Source organism: Tenrec ecaudatus, chromosome 11 (assembly GCF_050624435.1).
Source record: "Tenrec ecaudatus isolate mTenEca1 chromosome 11, mTenEca1.hap1, whole genome shotgun sequence".
NCBI classification, from domain to species: Eukaryota; Metazoa; Chordata; class Mammalia; order Afrosoricida; family Tenrecidae; genus Tenrec; species Tenrec ecaudatus.
In genome coordinates, this window is record NC_134540.1 from 30,575,585 (window position 1) to 30,600,458 (window position 24,874).

The window sequence follows — 24,874 nt, forward strand, 5'->3', positions numbered from 1 at the left end:
TGGCTTCCAAAAGGTTCTTTTGGGCGGTTAAATTCAAGAAAGTTTAACTCAGAAAGTTATGGTGACTAAATTTGGGGATTTCAAGGCAGTAATCTTGATATATTTCCTTGACGGACCGAAAAAGCATGGGTCGTATTAGAAAGAGCTATGAAGGAAATAAAACACTTGCTGGTGAGGGGCTTTTCATTCCTGTATTGTCCATCTTGATAATGCACCTTTATTTTCAGAAAGGTTTGCAAGGATTAACCGAAAAAGAATTTCATTGGGAGACCTTATCTTACCCACCCTGCACCCCAGATCATGCTCTATCAGATTTCTTTGATTGCCCAAACTGAAAGAGCATTTCAAAGGAATACATCTTGCACCCCGTAGGGACATGGAAATGGCGGTTTTGATATGGGCAAATTGAAGAGAGCATCACACTTCGCGAAGAGTTAACAAGATGGAAACTCCACCTTGAGAAGTGAATAGACCTTACTAGAAAGTGTTTGGAGAAATAACAGCTTTGCTCTTTGATATTTTTGTTTCATGAAGGCTTCTATGTTTCATAACAATACATTTTGACTTCCCTCAGTATAATGTAAGACTAACTCAGGGAGAACAGGGCTAATTTAATGTAATTGCCTCCAATCCCCAGGTACGTTGAATTACATGGAAATCAATTATTTATTGAGCTTAAGCTATTTAAATCAGCTAATATACATTGGACACGTAACTCAAGTCTTTCTACACATTAAATCTAAGAACTATGCAGTGTTCTGCCAGAAATTATTAAAAGCATAACACCTTCCCTTTCCTCTAGGAACAGAGAGTTTAATTAGATAAATAACTAGGTACACATGAAAAGTTAAAGAGGCAAGACAGTAATCTCATAATTGATGGTTTGCTTTACAGATGAAATGCTAGTATGAGATGTCAGAAGACAGAGGAAAAAATAATTAAGTTGGTATTATTAGTTAAAAAAGGAGCATCTATGTGAGGATGTCTTTAAGGATGTGATAAAAGAAAATGTTCCAGAAGATTGCTAAAGAAAGACTACTTTGATCTATAAATTCCATGGCAATAATCTGCTGTCATTAGATGACAGATAAATAACCCAGAAACAAGTAAGTTTTCTATTTCTACAGCAACTCACTTAAGACATTGACTATTAAAAAAATACTTTTTGATGAAATTGGAAGCAACATTTAATACCACCGGGCACATTCTGAAGCCAAATGCAGGTGGGTTTCGTTTCCTGACCTCTTGTTCCATCTGCTCAGTTTGATTTGTTGCATCAAAATACTGCTGTAACTTGGTGGAGATAAAATTTCAATACCTATAATGGAGTTTCAAAAAATTCATGGAAAAATGGAATTGAAAGATAATAAAATTTTTCCATGAGCATTTTGCTGTCATCTCCTGTCTTGCTTAAGTTATTCTGGAACATGTATAATACTTCATAATGTGATATTTGTACATTTGGGAAAACCATTTGTTGATCCTTTCCTACTGTATTGGGTTGAGTCAAGCCCACCCCTACTCCCATCATCCCGCACCCAGAATCTATGCCTACCTTGTAATATAGATGGGATCTTATTCATCAATAGGGTCTTTGAAAAATATAGTCAAATCAAGATGAATATATGTGTACAACACACCTACGCCCAATGACTGGGATTCCTATGAGGAGACACAGGAAACACACAGCCACAGGTCATGGGACGACAAAGAAGGCAACCGTGGGGTGGTGCAACTCTGGTCTAAGAACTGACGACCCCAGGAGGAGTGCAGCCGGAGCACATGCTTCCTCAGCATCGGTGGCACCAAGCAAAGCGGCTCAAACCTGCTGCTTCCCGTCTCCTGAACTGTGAGACAATAGATCCCAATTGCTTCAAGCCCTGCAGTTTATCAGAGGTTACCTAAGTGATATCTTTTCATTTTATTAATGTCTATTACAGAATCATTGAAAGCACTCATTTTGTTGCTAAACGTCTATTGGGACACACAGATATACAGTGTGTGGTTCTACACATGGGGCGTGTGGTTTGTTGGTTCCTTTCAAGTCAGTTGTGACTCATGGCAACCTCGTGTGAGGGAGACCATCCCCCTTACTACCCCCTCCGGAAAGTGTTCATGGCTAGAATCTTTACAGAAGCAAATGCCCAGAGCCTTCTCCTGTGAAGCAGAATACGGAGCTGACATGCCATCCTTGGCACTGAAGACAGTAGATAAGTGAACTACGTAACCAAAAAAGAGAAAAATCACAGCCAGAGTAGTTCTGTAATTGTAATTTATATATACTGGCCAACCGTATTCCTTAAAAAGAAAGAAAGAAAAAAGAAATGTAATTGATCATTGCCTCTATTAGTCTACTTTACTCAATGAAATGGTCTGATTCTCTGCAAGAAGGGCAATTAGGGCACCAAAGTTTGGTCATTCCGTGAAATCATGTCCCAGACAGAATCTTCTTTCTTGATTCAGCTCTAGATTATACATTTGAAAGAATAAAAATAACATTTATTCCAAAGAAGTCTGATCCCTCCAGAGAGAGAGTGTCTCACTTGGGTTGGAAGGCGGGTTTTCCCAGCTACTCAGCTATTCCTGATGTGATATAGCTGGTGACAGTGTGCCAGTTAGAACATCATCTGCATGTATTGACAAGTGTCTAAGGAGGAGAACTAACTGCTTCTAATACACCAAGATGACTCCAGAATAACTGTCAGACGGCCCTGCTCTCTAGAGGTAGAGATCACTTGCACTACAAACGCCATTAGATGACATTTCTCCAAGAGGCATCTGTACCCTAACATCCCCTGCCTGCTGCCGGGGCTTCACTTTGCCATTTGAGGAGCCAAAAGAGAAAGCGAAGGAGGAAAGGTTCTGAACAGACACAAGAGAGAGCTGTATGTAGTTTTAGACTGTAAAATGTTGGGGTGCTAGCCATGAGATCAGCTGTTCAAAAGCACTAGGCACTCCCTGGAAGAAAGACGAGGCTGTCTGTTGCCAAGAGATTTCCCCTTTTCGAGGTCCTAAGTAGGTCCTTACAAATGGGATAGTCTGACTTGGGTGTGGCGCGTGTGCTCAGAATAAAGAGAAAGAAGCGATGCTCGTTTCTGCTGTGTTCCTTATGGTCTAGCACGGGCTCGCGTGTCTAAAAGCCATTTCTGAGGAAGAACTCTTTTTTATTTTTTTTCTGAAAAGCAGAAGTGGAGAATTTAAGAAGTGGAAGCATTTGCGGGAAGTTTCCTGGTTGCAAACTAGTTGGCATCAGAGCCTTCATGCAGCACGAGCACTCGGTTCACATCACCATTGTGCAATTACGTTCTCTCCTGCTTTCTGCATAATCTTTGCATGGGCTCTGCAGAAAATGCAAGAAAATCAATCTGCAACTCATGATATTTGAAGGCTATGGCTGCATCTAGTACTTTCTCATCTCCAGTTATTTTTCCTCCTTGTATAGAGATATTTTCCAGCCTAAATCTGCAGTGGGGTTTCACTTATTATTTATTCCATTTTCTATGTACACTGATAATACGCAAAGAAGTTTTCTAGCTGCCAGAAGATTAAGCGACTAAATCCAGAGTGTAGAAAAGAGGCATGACTAATCAGCTCCTTATGTAGCTTAATTAAATTAAATTTTAAAAGGTGACTTAAAAACAAATTTACTTCTGGGCAAGACCATGTTTCAGACAGTTATTCAAATGAACTCAACTCTCTTCTGCATAAAGGTCTTAACAGATACTGGTTACAACCAATATCAAAGTCCCAATGAAAAAGAAAAGGCGTTTCATTAAGCTCCTGGTCAATCAGAGGGTCACAAAAAGTTGGTATTGACTCAATAACAGCGAGTTTAAGTTTGAGGGTATTTTTGTTCTACCCATTTTATTAGCACATAATTCACAAATCATACAATTTGGTAGCTCAATCTTATTAATAAGAGTTGTGTGAGCATCACCAGAATGAATTTTAGAATGTGTTCTTCCTGCTTGTACTCATTGTTAACTCCCCACATCTCTGCAGCCACACCTGCCTGTGTGATCGAAGGATTGTCAATAGTAAAATCCACATCTGAAGGAGAGAAAGGTATCAGAGTGTAAATTTTGAACACCTGGTTTCAGAAGGGTCTGGATGACAGTGGAAGCTGAAAATCCATTTGCAGGGTCTGCACATGGATTAAGCCTCCAGGGAATCCTCTCTGGCCAGAGTTGAGGGATATAGATAGCATTGTAATCAGGCAGAGAGTTGGACTTTTTGACCGTCAAACATGGTTGAATAGTTCGGGCTTCTTCCTCCCTTTAAATCCATGACTAAAGGAACCTAGCTCTTTGTAGATAATCAAATCATTGATAGGTTCAAACAATCCAATGTATGAATGCATTTGTTTACATATTAAAAAAAATAAGCACACGAGGAGGAATGAATGAGAAAGTAGACTTTGCTGCTATAGAATCTTAAAAAGTAATAGACCCAACATCATTATGCACAACCTTGAGATATGTATGTTCATGGAAATATGTGTGTGGGCATGGAGGGAAATCATACATTATGTATGGAGAATATGTTCACATGTATAATTATAGTCACTCATAGTCATGTACATTTTTATATGAAACAGTCAAAATCTATCTCTACCATCTGGATTTTACATATTTCATGACATAATGCTCTAAGGAGGTAGTCCTGAATCTATAAAATAAACAAGAAGGGCTTAGCATAGTCTTCACCAGAATGGTAATATTGAATCTACAAAAGAAGCAAGAGGAACTTACGTAGAATAGTCTTCTCCATAATTTTCCCTTAACTTTTAAATGTGTATCTGGTGTGGTAAACCAAGAGACATACACTTCGAATATCAAGCTTATACCTTATAGCTTTCGTTATTGTAAGTTCAGGGTTTGCCTTTTTATTTTCATGTAGCCTGACATAGACGTATAGTCTCCAAATGATTTCTGGTTAGCACCTGAGCTGGATGTTATAGTGGAAAATCTTCATCGTGGTCCTTTTCATTTATGCCAAAGGCTGAAAAGGTGAAAGCAAACATGCTGCGCTTTTTAATTCTGACAAAGAGAGGGAGGGTGACAATAGAAAATCTGATAAGATGAAGAACAAACCCCACAAGTGTTTGGATTGTTGTCACAAAGCCCACCCCCCAAAATAAGACGCTTTATTCAACTGTCTCTCTTTACAGATGCCAGGAGGTATCAAATATATAACGTGCCTCGAATGTTGCTCATACTGAGCACAGGGCTACGATGACAAGCTGATGTGGTGGATATTTTATCACTCTTCTACCTCACTTGGTCCTCTCTCCAAACACATGCATGTGCAAAACAGCAAAATACAAGCCTGTATACACACACACCACAATACAGACATACATAACTCTTCATATGTACACACATACCCCTCACTCACAGATATACAATCAAATACATGCACAAAGCAGCATGAAAAAGAGAGAAGGTATTTATACGCATACCTTCAGCTCTTGGCACTTAATAAGCTAATAGCTCCTTTTTCTCACGCAGTGACAAAGTCCACTGTGCTCATGGACAGAGGGCTTGCCCTGTGGAGTGTCTTTCCAAGCCGATATGGTCAACAGGGTTTCCACTTCTGGAATCCCGGTCAAGATTCATAATGCTGAGATCTTCCAGGGATAAGGGCGTCAAGAGTAGCACCCTGCATGGAATACACATTTAACTAATGTTGAAACAATTAAGTCAAATTCTTCTATGAGCTGTAGCTCTCGCCCTTGAAACAATGGTTTCAACTAAATGATGTATTATTGAATGCGGAGCTTTTGAAAAGGAAGAACTTGCTTGAAATGGGGAGACTGAGTTTCAAGATTTCATGGGAGTTTTAGAACACATGATTCATTTATAAAACACAGAGACCATCTACTCATTGTAGAACCTGTTGCGTCCTTCATTTGTACTGAGCGACAGTACTAAACACACTTCATTTTTAAATGCATTGAAGTGACATTTAGGGTCTCTGGGTAACATAAATGCTTTACCGTTCATAACTAAGCTAAAAGTTGTCAGTTCAAACCCACCCAGTAGGGCCATGGCAGAAAAGTGTGGGGCCCTGCTTCTGTGACGATTACAGCCAGCAGAACGGAAGGATAATTCCAATTGTGCAATAAGAACTGCTACAGTTGCCAACACATGGAGGATTTAAGGCTCTTTTAATTTCCCCCCTTCAATTTGCCTCTTATGAATAATCAAACACCACATTCTCTGTCCAGTATTTTAAAACTAGAAGAACAGGTAAAAATGAGAGGGTTGTCCCTATTCTGTTTTAAGGCTGGACTGTTGCACACTTTTCTGAAGCTACCAATGATGGAGAAGCAGAAGCAAAGTTTCCTGATGCTTCTGGAACAAAACCTGATGAACCCTGAGAGGCAGAAATGCTCTTTGACAGTCTGGTGACCAGTGGCCTGCTCGCCCCAGGTGGCACACTGGCAGATGACATGATGGCTACAGATGTCTGTATGTTCCCAGTACAAGAAGACCTAGAGACCGTGCAAACATCTGCTCAGAGTTTTAGCAAGTTAATCAGGCTCTACAAGTACCTCGAGAAAGGTTTTTCCAGATGAAGTTAAAAACTTGCTGCTGTTCTTGAAGGGATTCTTTCCCCAAGTTCTTAAAGGCTTGTTGCAAGGAGAGGAATAAATGAGATATATTGACTTGCGTTCTTCTGGCTAATGGAACACTCAGTGTATCTGTTCTTTAATAGCCTTTATAATAAGCATAAGGTTAAAGAAGGTCTCTCAATAGGTCTTTAGTAAAGCCATTCAAATCATGGATAAATGAAAAAGATCCCCACTGCAGTAGCTGTAAGTCTTCAGAGAGCCAGCACAGATAACAGCGAGGGGACTTTCATGCCTTCCAGTAAGTAAAGCTGTGAACCCATCACCACCAATTGTTTCACCAAGGCAGGCCTGGCCATCCAGTGCGTTCAGAACCAGTCGTCCAGAGGAGGTCAAAGGAACCACCTGGAAGAACTCCAAGACCAGAAGTCCTGATTTGATCCATTGGAGATGATCATTTCATATGCCAATGAGGAGATGGCAGAATAGAAATTCTAGAACCAGTTGTCATCAGACTAGAGATGCAGAAGGGATCTGTGTGAGGGGTTGGGGGGCCTCTTGGGGAGTAGTGAAGCCGATGACAGAGCAAGCCTTCAAGCACTGGGCAAGATACAGCCTTCTCAACTTGCTGATTTTCCTACGCAGGGTCCGTCTGAGGTGCTCCTGCCACGTACGTTTCAAGAGTCTAAGTAAATGAAGAGAATGCTGCATGGGTTACTATCAAGAAACATGTTTCTCAAAGAAAGAAAGAAAAGTATTCCTCAGGGTTGTATCCGCTCATATTTATTGAGTCTGTATGCCGCCGAGGAAATCATCTGAGAGAGATGATTACATGACACAGAATGCTGGGTCAGGGTCGGAGGAAAGCTTGGTAACAGCCTGGATATGCACGTGGCACACTTTGGGTGCTTGACCGTATTGAACTTGAAGCCCTTACTGATGAAGATCAAGGATTGAGATCTTCAGGATTGCTAATAACTCAGTGGGAAGAAAGCCCAAACCCTCACATCTGGACCAATAGGGGGGATTTTGATAAATGGAAAAATTATGGAAGTTCTCAAGGATTTCCTATTGCTTGGATCCACAATCAGTTTCATGGGAGCAGCAGTAAGCAGCTTGAACAGTGCATTTCATGGGGTAAATCTGCTTCACAAGACCCCCTTAAAGGGTTGGAAAGCAAGGATGCTACTTTGCGGACTAAACTGTGCCTTCCCAAATCGTGGTATTTTCCATCACCTATGCGTGTGAAAGTTAGACACTGAATAAGGAAGACCTAAGCAGAATTAATTTGTTTTTGTTATGGGGCTGGTGAAGTATCCTGGGTTTCCAGAAAAACAAAGAAATCTATGTTGGCAGCAACACTGTAAGAATGCTTCTTAGAAGCAAGAAGGGTGAGATTTCATTTAAAATATTTGGACATGTTAGCAGGGGAGACCAGGCCCTGGAGAAGGAAATCATGCTTGCAAAGTAGAGGGGAAGCTCAATGAGGAAGACCCTCAGCCAGATTGATTGATGCGGAAGCTACAATTTAACAACAGTGGCTATAAATGTAACAAGTGTAAGGCTAGCACAGAACCAGGCGGTGTTTCCTGCGGTTGTGCACAGGCCTCAGAGCCCACTCCCAGACCACGAACAATAGTCACAGGCATCCTGGTGAGGAATCAGGTAGGTTTGGTTTTAGGCAACCACAATAAATTGACTATTGCCAGAAGGGAGTTATGTATGTCTACACTACACTGCATTAAGAGGACAGTAGCATTAGGACCAGTTGGTGAGACGCATCCAAAAAGTAGTACAGACATGAAGTGAGCACCTGCCCTTGGAACAATGGTGCCCACAGACTTACTCGCTGCAGGGTCACCACAAACATTCACATTATGAAACAGTGCCAAATCTGCACAGCGCAATAAAGGAAAGCAGAGCATTCATCTTATGAAAGCCTTCCAGCAAGTAGGCAGGCTTTCTTCTAGAGTGAAATGCTTGAGTGGAGAGCCCATTCTATAGCGTTGTAGAGGTTCTCTTGTTACACAGGGGGAAAGTATTTCTTGAGCAAATGAAAAAGTTAGCAAATGAAACAGGTTGAAGAGAACTCTGTTTGAAGCTGAAGGAAACTAAATTTGAAATTACACACATAGTCATGTAAATGAGCTGTAGATCCGATGCCACATCGCCTTTGTCCTTATTCTTACATCCACCTACATGCCTACATCATATAGGCTTTTCATGGCAAATTTTATCTACACTGTTACAGTAGTTAGAAGACCGCATGGTGTCGTGATTTTAATGCTCAATTGCGAATCCAAAGGTTGGTGGTCTGAATCTGCCAGCTTCTCAGAGGAAGGGATGGCAGTCTGTTGCCAGGAAGGCGCTGCCTGGCAAACCCTTTGGAGGTAATTCTGTTATGACCGATGGGACACAATGAGTTGGAATTAACAGCAATGAGATTGGGGTTTTCTGGTAATGGAATTTTTGAGGTGTTTCTCAGCAGCAGTTACAGGAGTATAGATATGAAGTGAATGCGGCACTTCTCTGGTTCAGTTATCTTCTACCACCTGTCTTTTCTGTTGTCATAATGTAAGTTAAGGCCTTACAAATAAATAGCTCCTGAGCTATTTCCAGAGTTTTACATACAAATATATTTTCAAGATACTGTTTGGTTAAAAGTAATTTGTTATAAAAATCCTGCTTGGAAATTAAACTGTACAAGTATCTAAAGTCTCAAAAGGCATTACTATGTTGTTATCAAATTAAAAGTGAAATATTCTATAGCAATTCCTATTCATCAATGTAAATATCATTTATAACAATTGAATGTATTGGGTGTTATTGGGCGTTGGGCCACTTCTTATATGTTAACATATTTTCTTGCATGTTTAACCCCAGGGGTCTGTATGCTCAAATGCTTACTCTCTAGTTTTCATTCCGTGGTGAAGTCAAGAATGACGGGCTTGCAAGTGAGGACTTAGGAAAATCAGATGTGATAGGGGAGATAAAAAGAAACATGAATTTTTTTCACCCCAGTGAGAAAATTCTGCATTCAGTTTACATCTTTTTAGACAAACAACATGGGTGTTCTTTTCATAATATTCATTTCAAATATTCAATATTCATTTTCAAATCTACCTATGAAAAACTTCCATCCATAGTCTTTTACAGAGAATCTAGTTGGGTTGATAAGAAAGCTGGTAGAGAAGTGAAAATAAGAGAGTGGGAAGCTGATATCAAGGAGTACAAGAAGGAAGAAAATGTTTTTGTTTTGTTTTTATCATTTTATTGGGCGCTCATACAGCTCTCATCACAATCCATCCAACTATCCATTGTGTCAAGCACATTTATAGTCATCGCTATTTTCAAAATATTTTCTTTCAACTTGAGCCCTTTTCATGTCTTACACTGTCCAAAGTCTCCCTTCTCCCATTTTTTATGTTGTTGTTCCCCCTGGGAGGGAGTTATATATAGATCATTATGATCAGTTCTACTTTCCCCCCCCCCCTACCTTCCCTTTACCCTCCTGGTATCATTACTCTCCTTATTGGTCCTGAGGGGTTTATCGATCCTGGATTCCCTGTGTTTCTAGCTTTTATCTGTATCCATGTACATGCTCTGGTCTAGCCAGATTGTATGGTACAATTGGGCTCATGATGGTGGGGGTGGGAGGAGGGAAACATTAAAGAATTAGAGATAAGTTGTATGTTTCTTCAGTGCTATGCTGCACCTTGACTGGCTTGTCTCTTCCTTGTGACCCTTCTGTAAATTGTCTACATATGGACAGTGGGTCTCCACATCACATTCTCCCTCATTCACATTGATATGATGTTTTGTTCTGGGTCTTTAATGCCTGATACCTGATCCCTTCGACACTTCATGATCACACGGACTGGTATGCTTATTCCATGTGGTCTTGTTGCTTCTCAGATAGATGGCCACTTGTTTGTCTTCAAGCCTTTAAGACCCCAGATACTATATTTTTTGATAGCCAGGCACCATCAGCTTTCTTCATCACATGTGCTTATGCACACATTTTGTCTTCAGTGCTCTTGTTGAGGAGGTGAGCATCACAGAATGCCAGGATTTCTTCTTCTTTTGTCGTTGGTTTTGTTTTCTTCTTTTCTTTTGTTGTATTGTTTTTCTCTGTCTTATTTTTGTGCTTATTGTCTCTGCATGTCTATCTAGATAAAATAGGTGGGGTTAACAATCTGGAGGAGAAAACAACGGGACCAATGATTGTGGGGCAACATGGGAGAGGGGGAGGTGAGGGAAAGGAAGGGGATGTCAACCAACCCAGGGACAAGAGTACAACAAGTGATCTAAAATCAATGGGAAATAGGGCATAGAATGCCTGATGGGGATTGATCAAGAGCAATGTAGACGAGAGGAATTACTGAAACCTGAATGAAGGCTGAAGAAGATAGTGGGGCAAGAGGGAAATAAAAGGAAATAGATAAAAGAACTAGGAGGCCAAGTACATTTATAGAGGTCTAAATACAGGCATGTACATATGTAAATTTATGTATATGAAGTGATAGAGAAATGGATCTATGTACGTCTATTGATATGTTAAGTATTACGATAACAGAAGGACATTGGGCCTCTACTCAAGTACTCCCTCAATGGAAGAAAATGTTTTGAGTGTGATTTTGGTAAGAATTGTACAATAATGCTTGATATGATTGAACTATGCTATGGTGTAACGTCTGGATTCAGTTCTAATAGAATGATTTGAAAGAAAAGAGAGGAGAGAGAACAAATTTTAAATCTCAGCCAAGTAAAAATTGCTGAAAATATTAAGGAATCAGAACATTCTAATTGGGACTCTATATACAATTAGTAGTCCTTATTGACCTGGGCTTTTTAATGATGATGATATATTCCACTTGCTAACACTGGATTGGTTATAGTTCCTTAATTTCCCATAAAGACTGCATAGTCTGCCTTTTGCTGCATCCTAATTAGCATTTGTTTGTTTTTAATTATCATGGACCTAGAATTTCTTTTGTATGGTTAATATATCTATTTCAGTGACTTCCTCTGGAGATTTCATGGAGGGGAAAAAGTGAATATTGGTGAAAAAAGATAACTGAAAATGCCACCTCACAAGACTTAAAAAATAATAGCACATTTCTTTGTTAACTTTAAACTGTTTTTTTTTTTTCCTTTAAGAAAAAAAACAAACACAGGGGCTCACTATGATGCAGAATATTCTGGACAGCAGCTGTTTCTATTTGTTTGTCTTTTTAATTTTTTAATAGCATTTTGTTCTTTAACAATCCTAATCAAAATATATGTGTATTAATAGCACTTCAAGATGATATTGAAGTCAGATGATAAATCCAAAATCCTGACCTGTAAAGTTAAAGAGATTGTTTTTCTTTGTCAAAATATTACTATCAACTAAATAAAATCCAATGTTGGAAATTATGTTTTTTTTAATTCCAAACTTATAAATGTTATTTAACATAAAATCAGCTGAATGTGGAATTTTGAGTAACTCAAACAGTACTGAAGGCAGTTGTTAACACAATTGTAACCTATACATATTTTAAATATATTTGTCATATGTATATATGTGTGTATATATTTATTTAAATCCAAATTCTTGAATCATTTAAAAGTAAAATAATATTTTTCATTAAAATATATGTTTTGGTGCCAACTAATAACTTCAGTTGATGTGTGTGTAGGTGTATGTAGGTCCCAGAATTACTTTGGCATAGCAAACATTCTGAAATAGACCCTTTTATATTTATCACAAGAAGTCAACTTTGAATTCTCATCATCACTATGATTTTCTGATACTGAAAATAACAAATGAGTGACCCATTGTTTACAAAAGAGAGAACCCTATTCTGACAAAGTCATAATAGACGTGCATTTATTGCTATCTAATCAAATGACATATTCACCTATTTTTACAGCCACATGAATAGTGTCATTGTTTGTTTTGGCTTATATTTGCATTAAAATAATTAATTTGAATTAATAATTATTTACACTCCTTTAATCTACACAGTATACACAAATAATTGCAGCAGTGTGTTTTAACTCATTTAAATAGAATTATACTTGGAATGATACTTATTTTACTGCCAACAGATAAAATTTGAACTGAGTGGAGGAGCAAGAGGGTATAATTATGAGATTAGTTCACAACTCTTCCTGTCGGATGAGTAAAGTCATTGTGGGGCTGTTGATCCAGCCTGCTTAATTCCAGCCAGTGGTGCCTTTGTGCATAGTCAATGGTCCATTGACTTAATAGAAACACACCAGGGTCATGTTATTATGCAGATTACTTCATCAGGCATCCAAAGCTGGGCTACATGCGCTGACTTGATGAAACTCAGTGGTAGCTCCACTTCATTTTCTCTTAGTGACCTATTGTTCTCCATGGTGTGCCTTCAGACATTAGCTCAGCTGCTAGAAGTCAGGACCCTAGTGATTGCTAGCTACTCAAAATAAATACTCAGTATATTGCTGAGCAATGGCTTGAGGATTGATTCCTGATAGTTGTCTCTGTAACTTCAAAAAAGAAAAAGAAAAGAAAAAGTGTATCAGAAAGGTATCGATGAGGTTGAAAAGAACCTTCATTTAACATTTATTTCCATTCACCTTGAATTCCACTACTGCTTTTATGCAATCAATCAGTGAGACTCAGGAAAATGAATTATGGCAATTTTCAACAATTTTCAGAGAACCTAATATTACCTTCAATTTTTAATGTGCAATTGACTCAAGCCACACTCATTACGGTTAGGACATTTGAATACCCCCATAAAAAGGCCAACTTTCAGAGATTGTCCAAGAAAATCTCTGTAAATACTTGCTCACATTTTTTTTTCAGATTCTCTCTTAATTAAATTCTTAAACATAAAAATAAAAAAAACTGAATTTCACATTTAAATTAAAAAATCAAGTGGAGTGTAGGCATATTGCACACCAAAACGTCCTTTGAGAATCACAGTTAAGGTTTAATAAACACCATCCCCCTTTCAGCTGCTGGTGTGAGTTTAATTTCGCATATGCTGACTTTGACTTAGGATATGAAAGGTTTGCTGTTAAATGTATAACTTTCCATCACTCTGGGCTTTAACTTCTGTAACATGATACTTAGATGAGTATTTCTCATTTAGCAGCATGGCTTTTCCAACTTGTGCACTTAATACCCAAGGCCAGATGCTCTGGGCTCTGGTGCAGAGGAGGCTCTGAGGAGCAGGGCTGCTGTAGGTCCTCCGCAGCATTGCCTAGCAGCTGCCAAAACCCCTCATAGACCAATGTCCTTTTTCTTGAGACAAAAGCACCTTCATCTAGCCAAACAAACCTTAAACTCGATTTCCCATCACACCTAAAACTATTTAGAAGAGATAGAAATAGCTGCCATCGCCGTCACTCATATTCCTCTAGTGGGTATTAAACGTTTTTCTGCTTAGAACTTTAAAGCATATAATTTCATACTAGACATGATGAGCTGAAAGGCTAATATAGAGAGTCTGAAAACTAAGTAGCCCAAACAATGCCCCCATCAGCGACCCGAGTGGTTGAAACGATGATTTCCAAATTATCTAAAAAGGAGCCTGGTTTCCATTTCATTCATGTCTTCCTGTTCTGACACCTTCAACTTGATACAGGGAAGAAATAGTTGTGTTTTATCCTCAAAGATAGATTTGCCACTACGTTACCAGACAGTCCCAATGTTTCTGCTAGAATGTAATTCATCTTCATTGCTTCTGTGCCGACAGGATGGAACCTGCTTACAAATTTTACAGCTAGCAATACTTTTTATTGTTGTTCTGAAAGGGCTCCTGAGGGCTTTCTATTTTATTTTTAGGAACTTTCTGATTCCCACCCCCCACCCCTTTATGCTATAGTTTCCTCTATTATGAGTGATAACCCCAGAATTCTGGGAAGGAAAAAAAAAACAAACCCTAACCCACGAAACTCGGCAACTCTCCTAAGTTTTAAGGCAATCATCCAATACGTTGATTTATTTCAGGTGCTACATTTTAATTATGTAAAGCTAATGAAGAATGTCAAAGGCCCTTGTGGAATGCTGACATGCCTTCAAACTAAGACACAGTCCAGCCCCCATGGCTCAACTGTCTTTCAGGAGAAAACAGAAAGAAAGGAAGACAAGATAAAGATGTTAATTTTGGGTGTGTTTTTTAAAACTGTTAAGCATCCACTTACTGCCATCAAGTCAATTCAATCTTATTTTGCCTCAGCAGGACAAGGAGAACTGCCCCAGGACGTTTCTGACCTAACTCTTTAGGGGAGTAGAAAACCTTGTCTTTCTCCTGCAGAGTAGCTGGTGGTTTAGAACCACTGACCTTGTGTTAGCAGTACAACACAGCGTCAGGCACCACCAGGATTCCTACTTAAACATCCAAGTGCAGGTAATTTTATGATGCGGTAGTGAAAACAAGTCACTCCGTACCTACCAGCTGTTTCCCTTTTCACTTTTGATTTTAGTCTGGTAATATTTTATATAATTATATTTGAAAGAGGCCAAAAGGAAGCCCCGCGACTATGAAATCCCCATGTTAGAGATGTTTGCCAGGAACATAAAGGTTCTTCCTAGATGACATCAGAGGAAATGAAATCGTTGACTGGGCAGCAGTGGGAAGTTTTGTGTATGGGGGTGGGGAGGGGGTTCCACAAAAAAGAGGAGCAATACTTTAAGTGAAGCATGAATATGACATCTTGTTATGTTAATTCAGGGACTACTTGCTGTACATCATTTTAGGAGAGGTTTATTTTGCTTCTTGTGCAAAATAACACAGCCAACAAACCAGTATCCTGAGACCATCATGGTGTGACGGTTTGGTGACAGGAAAGTCTCTCTGAAGGCCCCTCTCCGTTTATCTTGTGTGGGAGGGGGGATGGTTCTCTTTATTTTCTCTGCAATATTAAGTCACATACCAATATTTGAAATCTGGTTGCTTACAGTTTTGCAATAGTTAATATAATTAAATCAGTTTTACTAAATATTCTAAGCATAAATTCACATTCTGAAAAAAAATGGTCCTTGATATTTATTTCTAATATTTTAAAATAGTTTGCCATTTGCCAATGATTGAACAATTTTTCATTTTTAAAAGTACCTAGGGCCCTTTTCCACTATGCAATATAAGCTAAAATAATGAAAGGTGTAAGAGATTTTAAGGGTTTTTTCTATGTGAGGATAACCATACAAAATTTGTTAAAGAATTGCTAATATTTTAAGTGCCTTATTTCTAGTGAAAGAGTGATACAAAATCAAAAAATAATTGAAATCTTACTCCTGGTGGGCTATTAAAATGAAAATGACCAGGCATTTAACATTTGATAAAACCTGTATTTCCCTTTAAATTATCAGCTGTTCTTCAATTGAAATGTTAATGACTCACTGCATATCAGATGAGAGAAATTATAAAATTATATTCAAAAATTTTCATTCTAAAATCATCGATATAAACTGAATTTTGGTAAATAATTTAATTATAAGGGCTACATCTTATCAAATTTACATTTAAGTACAATCACCATTCAGTTGCACTGGTCTGCATACATAGCTGATAAATATTTTTATGCTGGTTTATAGAAGCAGTACATTCACGCTATTTTCTCTGACAATATAATTAAGTTTCTTGTGAGCCTTCTTCAGGAATGACCCTATGGAGAAAATACCTTTAAACTATATGATATAGATTATACTTGAAAATCTGTTTCTGGCTCTCCATTTCTCTGCCACCCCGAGTGTGGTGGTGCTCCGACTTCACCAAGTCATCTCATAAGACTTTCAGGATTAAGAGATTCCTGGCCAAGAAACAGAAGCAGAATCGGCCCATTCCCCAATGGATTTGAATGAAAACCGGTAATAAAATCAGGTACAACTCCAAGAGAAGACATTGGAGAAGAACCAAGCTGGGGCTGTAAGGAGTCCCCTGAAGGGTGGCACGCATGGCCGCATTTTCCCAGGCTCAAATCATGACTTTTGTCCCCATCTGATGACTTGAACTTCTATTGGCAAATACTCTGGTTTATTCCATGGTTTTTTGCTTCCTAATCAAGTTTAACAATAAATGATGTAAGGCTGCTGGTGTGAATAAAAAAAAAAGAAAGAAAATCTGTTTCTGCTAAGTAAGTACACAATGGAATAAGTCCCACACTGATGATTTTGTGGTTATATAAAGTTTGTCATTTTCTGCTTTGTAGATAAAGTTTTATGATAGTGCACAAAGGGGCTTAAACAAAGGATATTCTCAGTAATCTAATATACATTGCTTAAGGGATCATTTCTATTCATTATCATTTTATAGTATAAGAAAAATATATAATGTGATAATGTAGGTAAGAACCCCCAATAAAGGGATTTAGTAAAACAAAAAAGAAAAGAAATAGTGATCTGAGAAGGTTTATTGGGTATGGTTCCATCTTCACATGCAATTTTGCCACCAGAAGTTTTAACACGTGCATTTCAAGTATATTTAATATATTCTGATATTTTTTAGCCACCTCCTGTGAGGAACTGAGGCTCACCTTAAAGGATGTGAGATTCTGCTGGATTGATTTACTAAAAACCAGTAACTGGCATATTCATTTACTCTCTTGGGCAACTGTGACTAAACTCTGTTAGACTATGTTCACCTGTAATTATTGGTTAAACACAGAGTTTCATTAACAGTTCACCATTCATAGTTTAGCTCCCAACTACTAATCCTAAGAACTCCCTGATTAAATGTTCTGATCTCACATATATCTTCATTCAAACATTTTATCTTCCTGCTTTTATTATGCTACCCTCCATTCTGATAAGAAGGCTATTCATGATTGTTTTCACTCTTCAAATTGTACCCAAGCTTTGTCTTGATGCAAACTTCTTTATGAAAGTTTGGGTAATTCTGAATTTAGTTCCTTCTATTCTTCTGAAATCCCTACTACAATTTGCCTTTCATACGTTTGAGCTTTGCTATTCTCCCCTGAGAGGCTGTGAATTCCTTGGTATCAGAAGATCTAACTTATGTTTCCCTCTCTCCTTCCCCTTTCCGTCCTCTTCTGTGCACCGTCTCCCCACTCACTCTTCACTGGCGTTCTTCTCCTTCCTTTTTACTTTCCTTTACAGACAAAACATAAGAAAATAAGAAATGCCCCCCCCCCTTCTCTTTCCTATTTGTTTTGTGTGTTTTTTTGCATTTAGTACTTTGTCTTAATTTGGAATCAACTGATGGCAACAGGTGTGGATGATTTTGTTTTCCCCACCCCCACCGCACCAGGTGCTTAGTGTATATTGCCGGAGTAGATAAGCAGCTTGGCTCACCATTTTCCAGTAATTCCTTCTTCTCAGAAAGAGTTATCCTTAAATTTCTCTAACCAGAGCCCGTACAGTTGCTTCTATAATCCCTGTTCATCGTTACCTTTGCACTTTGCTTGGTTTGCCTTTCCTGAAGAGTTTACATTATTGCCTTTGATATAATATTGGTTTTTAAAACTCTTCAAAAAATTTTGAAGCCAGAAGGACTGACCAAAAATAAAACCATTGGCAAAATTAAAGTCATTTTAAATGTAGGAAAAAATATATATGAGCCATTATCAAGTTTATGTAGGAGAGATTAAAAGGAAATAGAGCACAGTTGTGTCTATCAGAGCTAGGAATTGGAAAAGAAAGCGTATTGTACAAATGGATGACCTTGTTAGACGTCTAAAGAGTCAGGCAGATTCATTAAAAAAATATTTTCAACTAACTCAGTAAATTGCAGGGTTCTATTAAGATGCTTCAGGGATCTTCCATTTTAGATTAATATTTAACTTACATTTAATATTGACTTATGATTCAGATTAAAATTTTATGTAATAAAATTTAAGAACAACCCCATCCAATAAAATGCACAAATACATTGCATTTAAAAGTTATTAAGTGATTGAGGCCCTTTAATGCTTTAGCATTTGTCCTGATTAATTTATTTTATAAGTGAATAATTTAAGAAATACCTCATTCCAATAAAATTTCAACTCTGCCTTTGGTGTATGTAGGTTTCCACACTCGTTATTTCATGTAACAAATGTTGTTTAAAACATTTTAAATAGTTTTGCTTAAAATAGTTGGGAAACATCCGGCTTGAGAAGTAATTGTAATGGACATCCAACGGGGAACATCAATAGTCAAAGGGCAGATTAATTTAGAGTATGCTTCTATTGGGGTTTTCACCTTACCTGTCTAGGCTAAGATAGTATGAAGCAAGTTTGCGATGCGAGTCTATGCAAGGATGTAAGTACTCAGCAGGCATAGAACTGAGAGCAGTGGCCCGAGTAAGAGAGGAGAGATGGAGACCTGAGTATTTTTGATATAACTAAGTGAAATACATTTCATTAGAAAGAAAATCTTTTAATGTTTTATCTTTTTCATAAGTATGATCTCATTATATTAGTTTTTTCAGCTGCGGTAGTGACACACTCTTTTCCACGATGTTCCCTTTTATCTAAATTCTAGTGTGTGTCACTTTTCACCATTACTTAATCCCCTTGTAAGGCCTGCCCATTAGTATTTTCTAAGAAGGAGTATTATAACTTATCAGTGAGAGTGAAATGAAATTTAGTTTTAAATATGCCACTTGCAAGAACTTCTGAGCTCTTAGTTAATCTTTTAGCACAATGAAAGGAAACGCAGCATGGCCATGCACACATGCATGTTTAAATACCTGCATCTTCAGAACAAGAGAGTCACAGTGGAGTTTCTTTGACTCATAACAAAACATGGCGAACATCACTGTTTGAAACAATGGAAAGAGTAGTTCTCTTTTTTTTAAGTCTGGCAAGCATACATCTCACTGTACAATAAATTGCCCAGAAACTCAGATGGAACCACTATTTAAGCTCATATCTTTCAGCTTTCCTTTGGATAACATTTAGAAAAACAGCAAACAAACAAACAAAATCTCTCAAACCGAGTTTAATATTCAAATTTTAGTAATGGAACCCAAACACCCAGCTCTCTCTCTCCCCTTCCTCACTGGGCCACGACTCTCCTTTGTACCCTGCAGAGTACTTAAACGCTTGCCTGGACTCTGCATGTAAACTTGCTTTGTTCTATTTTGCCCAGACAGATAGGGAGGACATGACAGTCAGCACTTTACAGATCAGAGCATGTGGCTGTGAGTAAAGCAGATGAAATGAGTACAAAGGGGAAGTTGCTGCCTTCAAAGCTTCACTAAAGCTCCTCAAAAGCATTTTTTTTTCTTTTGCAAAATTCACATGAATGTGGAGGTCTTATGTGCTTCTGGATTCTAACAAGAGGATTTTCCTTCCTGCCAGTTGTTTCTGCTCACAATATTTCACCACCAAGTGACTGATTTGTGCCAGGTGGAATTTTTCCAAGCAGGCAATATTTACAATTCTCTATTTACTAGTTCTGGAGACAGTGAGATAAAAATACAGCAGCAAAGAGTTCTATATCCACAGAGAGAAGTATACATAAGAATTTGAGACTGCAGTTCAGACAGAGCCCAGTAATGAATTGTTCCACAGACAGAAGACAGTTTTGTGTTCTTACCAAATTGGAAGCAAATCATTCTATTAAGCAAAAGTTGAATTTATTTTACACTTAATTTTTGAAAAATAAATCATTAGCTATATCAATAGCTCCATTAAAGCATGAGCTGTATTCATAATCCGAGTCTCTCAGTAAATCATCAAAAGTGATATGGAATAAATAAAACAATGAACATACAATTTGTTACATGAACTCTAGCAAAAACTGAATGAACGATCGTAATTCCAAAAACTTAATAATTTAAATTAGGAAAGCTATATATCAAATTTTAACCTTCCACAGTACTAATTTAGACTTCAAGCAGAGTAAATATTCTGAGAAGCTGGACTATATTAAGAAAAATTCTATATCAGGATGGGAAAAAAATCTCATTAGGAGGTTTTAATATGCAGATTATAAAACTGTGCTTGCTGAAAACCAAACAGCCTTGAAGAAGGTATTGATGAAAATCAAATAAAGTGATACAGTGTCAAGGTTTTCAAATTCAATTTGTTCCAAATTCACATTTGAATTCTTGAAAGTTTGAGAACTGAACATATTTTCCCATAAGAAACAATATAGAACCAAATAATTGGTCCTGAGGCCCCAAATCACACTCATATAAATACTTCAACACAAAGTTAACAGCCCTAGGTTGTGTGAATATCCCTTAAACTATCTAAACACCATAAATCCAGTGCATTAACAACAGAGATGCTTTTAAAATACTGTACGTGAATGTGATTTTTAGTATATATTTTTATTAATCATTTTATTGGGGGCTCATACAGTTACTTTCAAAATACATACATACATTGTGTCAAACACATTTGTACATTTGTTGCCATCATTTTCTTTTTCTTTTAAATCATTTTATTGGGGCTCACACAACTCTTATCACAATGCATACATACATCGATGGTGTAAAGTACAATTAGACATTCGTTGCCCTCATTATTCTCAAAGTTCATTTTCTGCTTGGGTTCCTGGAATCAGCTGCACATGAAGGTTTTAACGCATTAACACGAGCACTTCCATGAGCAAGAGAGATGTCGCCCCACTGTGTCCGAGGTGAGATGAGCAGAGGGACTCACTTCGTAGCCAATCCAGATTTTTTACAAATCGGATATCCATTTTGACTTTCAACCAAAGTTACAAACTTCAGGTAGATATGTTTTTTTTAATGTTGCTGTTCCAGATGTGGAAAGTTCGTGCTTGATGCCATTCCACAAGCAAGGTATCACTGTACTGTAGAATACAGTGTGGATCGCACCTCAGTGAAAAGAAAGCAATCATTCTCGCACTGGGACCAATACACAGCTGGATAAATAAAATAAAAGTTCCAAGTTGCCAATATTTCATTTTACTTGGATCCACCATCAACGCCCATGAAATGAGCCATCAAGAAATCAAAGGATGTATTTATTGCATTGAATAAATCTGCAAAAGACCTCTTTCGAGTGTTAAAGAGCACAGATGTCACACTGAGAAGTAAGTTCCACCTGTTGTCTCACATGCATGGGAAAACCAGACAATCGATAAGGAAGTCGGGGAAGAATGAATGCATTTTGAATGATGGTGTTTGCGATAGTTTTGAGGCTCTGAGATCATCCCTCTCCTTAATCACACTTTCCCTTGTAAGAAGGACCAGCCAAGCAGCTTCCCTCTACTTGTCATCCTTACAAAACTCCTGGAAAATAGCAAAGATACAATCACTCAGAGCCTCTCCTTTAACCAGCACCTCATCTACCGGTGGTGCTACTTTAGGCATTATCTTTGCTGTTTCACACCATGGATTAGTAAGGGTAGCAGACGTCTCCACGCTTTGGGGTGTTGAAGTGCTGTTAAGACTAATCAGGTTGGAAAGTCAATTTAAGAAACCCGTATTTATGGTTTATTTCTCTAGAAGCACTCCTGGTACCCACATGTGTTGGACAGGGTTCTCTAGAGGGACAACCAGATTGCTAGTAATTATATATAAATATATTTATAAAGATATATATAATATAAGAAATGAACAGTTAAATTATATACAGATAGATAATACAATAAATTAACAGTTAAATTTTAAAGCAGTGAGACACTAGCAGTCCTTTAAGGATTGAGAGCCACCAGTTGCCAGTCCCTTTCTGTAGAGAGAGCTGGGCTATATATATCCAGGCAGCAAACAGCAAGGCAGGTCACCAACTGTCACCAACTGTCGGTCCCCAGCTCCAGAGACGAACATTCCAATCGTGTGGGCTTAAAGGGACCTCAACTTACATCGACACAGTCCACAGGCTAGGCATCCCACAGGTAGTGTATCCCTTTAAATTGAGGCACAGAACAAGCAAGGCGAGGCTCATCGAACCATTTATCCCTCCGCCCTTCAGTTAATCCTACCTGTGTTTATCCGCCAGGCTGGCACAATAAACTATCTCAGTGTTGTTGAAGACTATTGAAAGTACCAGGGACTTCCAGAAGAGTCAACACATCTGTATTGGAAGAACAGCCAGAACGTTCCCTGGAAGTAAGGGTCTGGAGACTTCATCTAAGAGATTTCGGGCGGGTTTTCCTGAGGAAACACTCCCCGGAGAAAGCTTTCAGTGTGGGTAAAGTCACAGGGCAGGGATGAAGGGCAAGATCCAAGGACATGGATTGACACAGTCCCCGCAGCATTGGGACAAGACGTAAGAACTGTCGCGATGGCGCAGGACCAGCAGTGCTGCTTTCTGTAGTGCAGAAGGTCTCTACAAACTGGCGCCGAGGATGCCATGGTGCCTGATAATAACTGCCCATGGTGAACACTCCTCTTCATGCTGCGTTACTTCAGTACTCACAGAGAAACCCTGAGAATGAGTATCTAATTGGGTGATTAAATCATTTTCGAAGAATAAAACGACCCACCTTGTTAGGCATGCTTGAAGAGTCCTGGTGGCAACGCGGTGACACGTTGGGCTGTGATCCTCAGGTCAGCCACTCCCAGGAGCACCCGGCCCTCCTCTCGCGTGCACAGTAACAGGCTCGCAACCCCACCGCGGCCGTGCCCCTGTCCCACAGGCTCACTGTGAGTCCACTTCCACTCCTTGGCATTGAGTTTAATTGTGTTGTTGGGACTGCAAGAAAATGAATTTTTGAGGAATTATATAGCTCAGGTTGATAAACATTAAATAAAAAGAGAACTGTCTACTTTTCAAGGACAAACACATTCATCTGCATAGAAAACAGAGGAAATGTGAGTCAATGATTAATTCTACATAAGACCAACTTCAGCTTGAAGTTCTTTGAAATCTACAAGTCAGCTATTTGATAATTTGTGCTTGCATGTGATGCTTTTTACAGTTATAAAGACATTCCCTTAGCCCTGTCTCCCAACTATTTCTACATCATCTTGGCATTTTCTTCCCATACACAGGGGTTTTTCATCCGAGTCTTTTGCTTCCTGGGAATGCATGTCAGCCCCTTCATTCTTCTGTCAGAAACAAACACCCTTCCGTTTGAAACTTCCCCCTTACAATGTCTCCTTGTGTCGAATCCTCTGCCAGGGAGCACTGACAACCCACAGTGGGGTATTCTTTATTCTGCAAGTGTATCTTCCTAGATCCATCCACTTGGGATCAGCCCCAAAGGTACTTAAGTCAGGAGTTGCCTCCAGCTTCACATCTGGTCTAAGAATTTGGAAACTGCCTGCCTTGACTCTGCCTTGCCTGAACCCCCCAAACGGCATCCAACAAAACAATAGAGCCCAAAATAAGATACCCAGGGAGACAAAGGGGAGGTGATTAGGCAGCATAATTACTGGTGAAAATATATGGTACCACATCTTCTATGGTTTCCAATAGTTTTACTATAGCAGCTAATTCCTAAAGGCAGGAAGATTGTCCCATACATACAATATAGCTGCCCCTTTGTACAAAAAGGAAGAAAAATAGCTTCTTCTATTTAAGATCAGTAGAGATGCCTTCTACAAAAAATAGGTGGCCAAAATATTTAAAGAACGCAAAGCTAATTGGAATTTTCCTTTAGAAAGCATATGTCCACCAGTAGTCAAGTGTTTCAAGGTAATTAAGGCAGTCCTGCTGAAGGATTGTGTGAGCTAGCATGTCATCAATGCTTTGCAATAAGGTGAATATGTTTATACACTGTAAAGTTTGGAAATTCACATGCAGAACCTGATAAAAATTTGTATAATAGCAAGTAAATTGTGAGATATTACTGTTGATGATTTCTCCCAGGAAATTGCAGACAAATATTGACTGTGAATGCACAGGGATGCTGTACAAATGCTGCAGAGATTCACAATCATGATTATTAGTTGGGTGTGAAGGGAAAACAGAAAGTAATAAATGAAGATTAGAACGTACTGAGAATCTAGGAATAAAATATGTTCAATTTCAAGCAAATCTTAAAAATCCAGCCCATATTTTAATTCTCCCCCCCCCATATTTTTATTCTTAACTTGAAGAGCAGGCATATTACAAGGATTAGTAATGGGAGGCTTCAAAGTTTTGTGTAATATTATTTTCTTTTAATTCAGTTTTTTTCCCAAGAAAGATTGTAAGCCCTTTCTAGAATGCTATCTTGTATCATGGAAGCTACTCTTTTGCTTCTCAGTTGAGTGAAACTGGGGGGGTTTCTGATGGAGTGATGGATAGATATAGTTGAGTTTTATTCATATCAGCTGATAAAATCTAACCAATATCTGTGAATATAGTGACCTGTTAGGTTCGGCGAACAAGAGAGAATATGGAGAATGGAGAACATTTTTCAGCTGTTTTATAGTTTGCTTACAACAAAATATCTTTTTGTGGCTACTGTCCACT

At 38.5% G+C, this 24,874-nt stretch overlaps 1 protein-coding gene and 1 pseudogene across 5 annotated transcripts in view; both read left to right on the forward strand.

The window, feature by feature from the left end:
* Positions 1-24,874, forward strand: part of PCDH9 (protocadherin 9) — a 1,088,104-nt gene that overhangs the window by 995,367 nt on the left and 67,863 nt on the right. The gene's annotated exons all lie outside the window — the stretch shown is intronic.
* LOC142461544 (eIF5-mimic protein 2 pseudogene) lies at positions 5,430-7,009 on the forward strand (annotated as a pseudogene).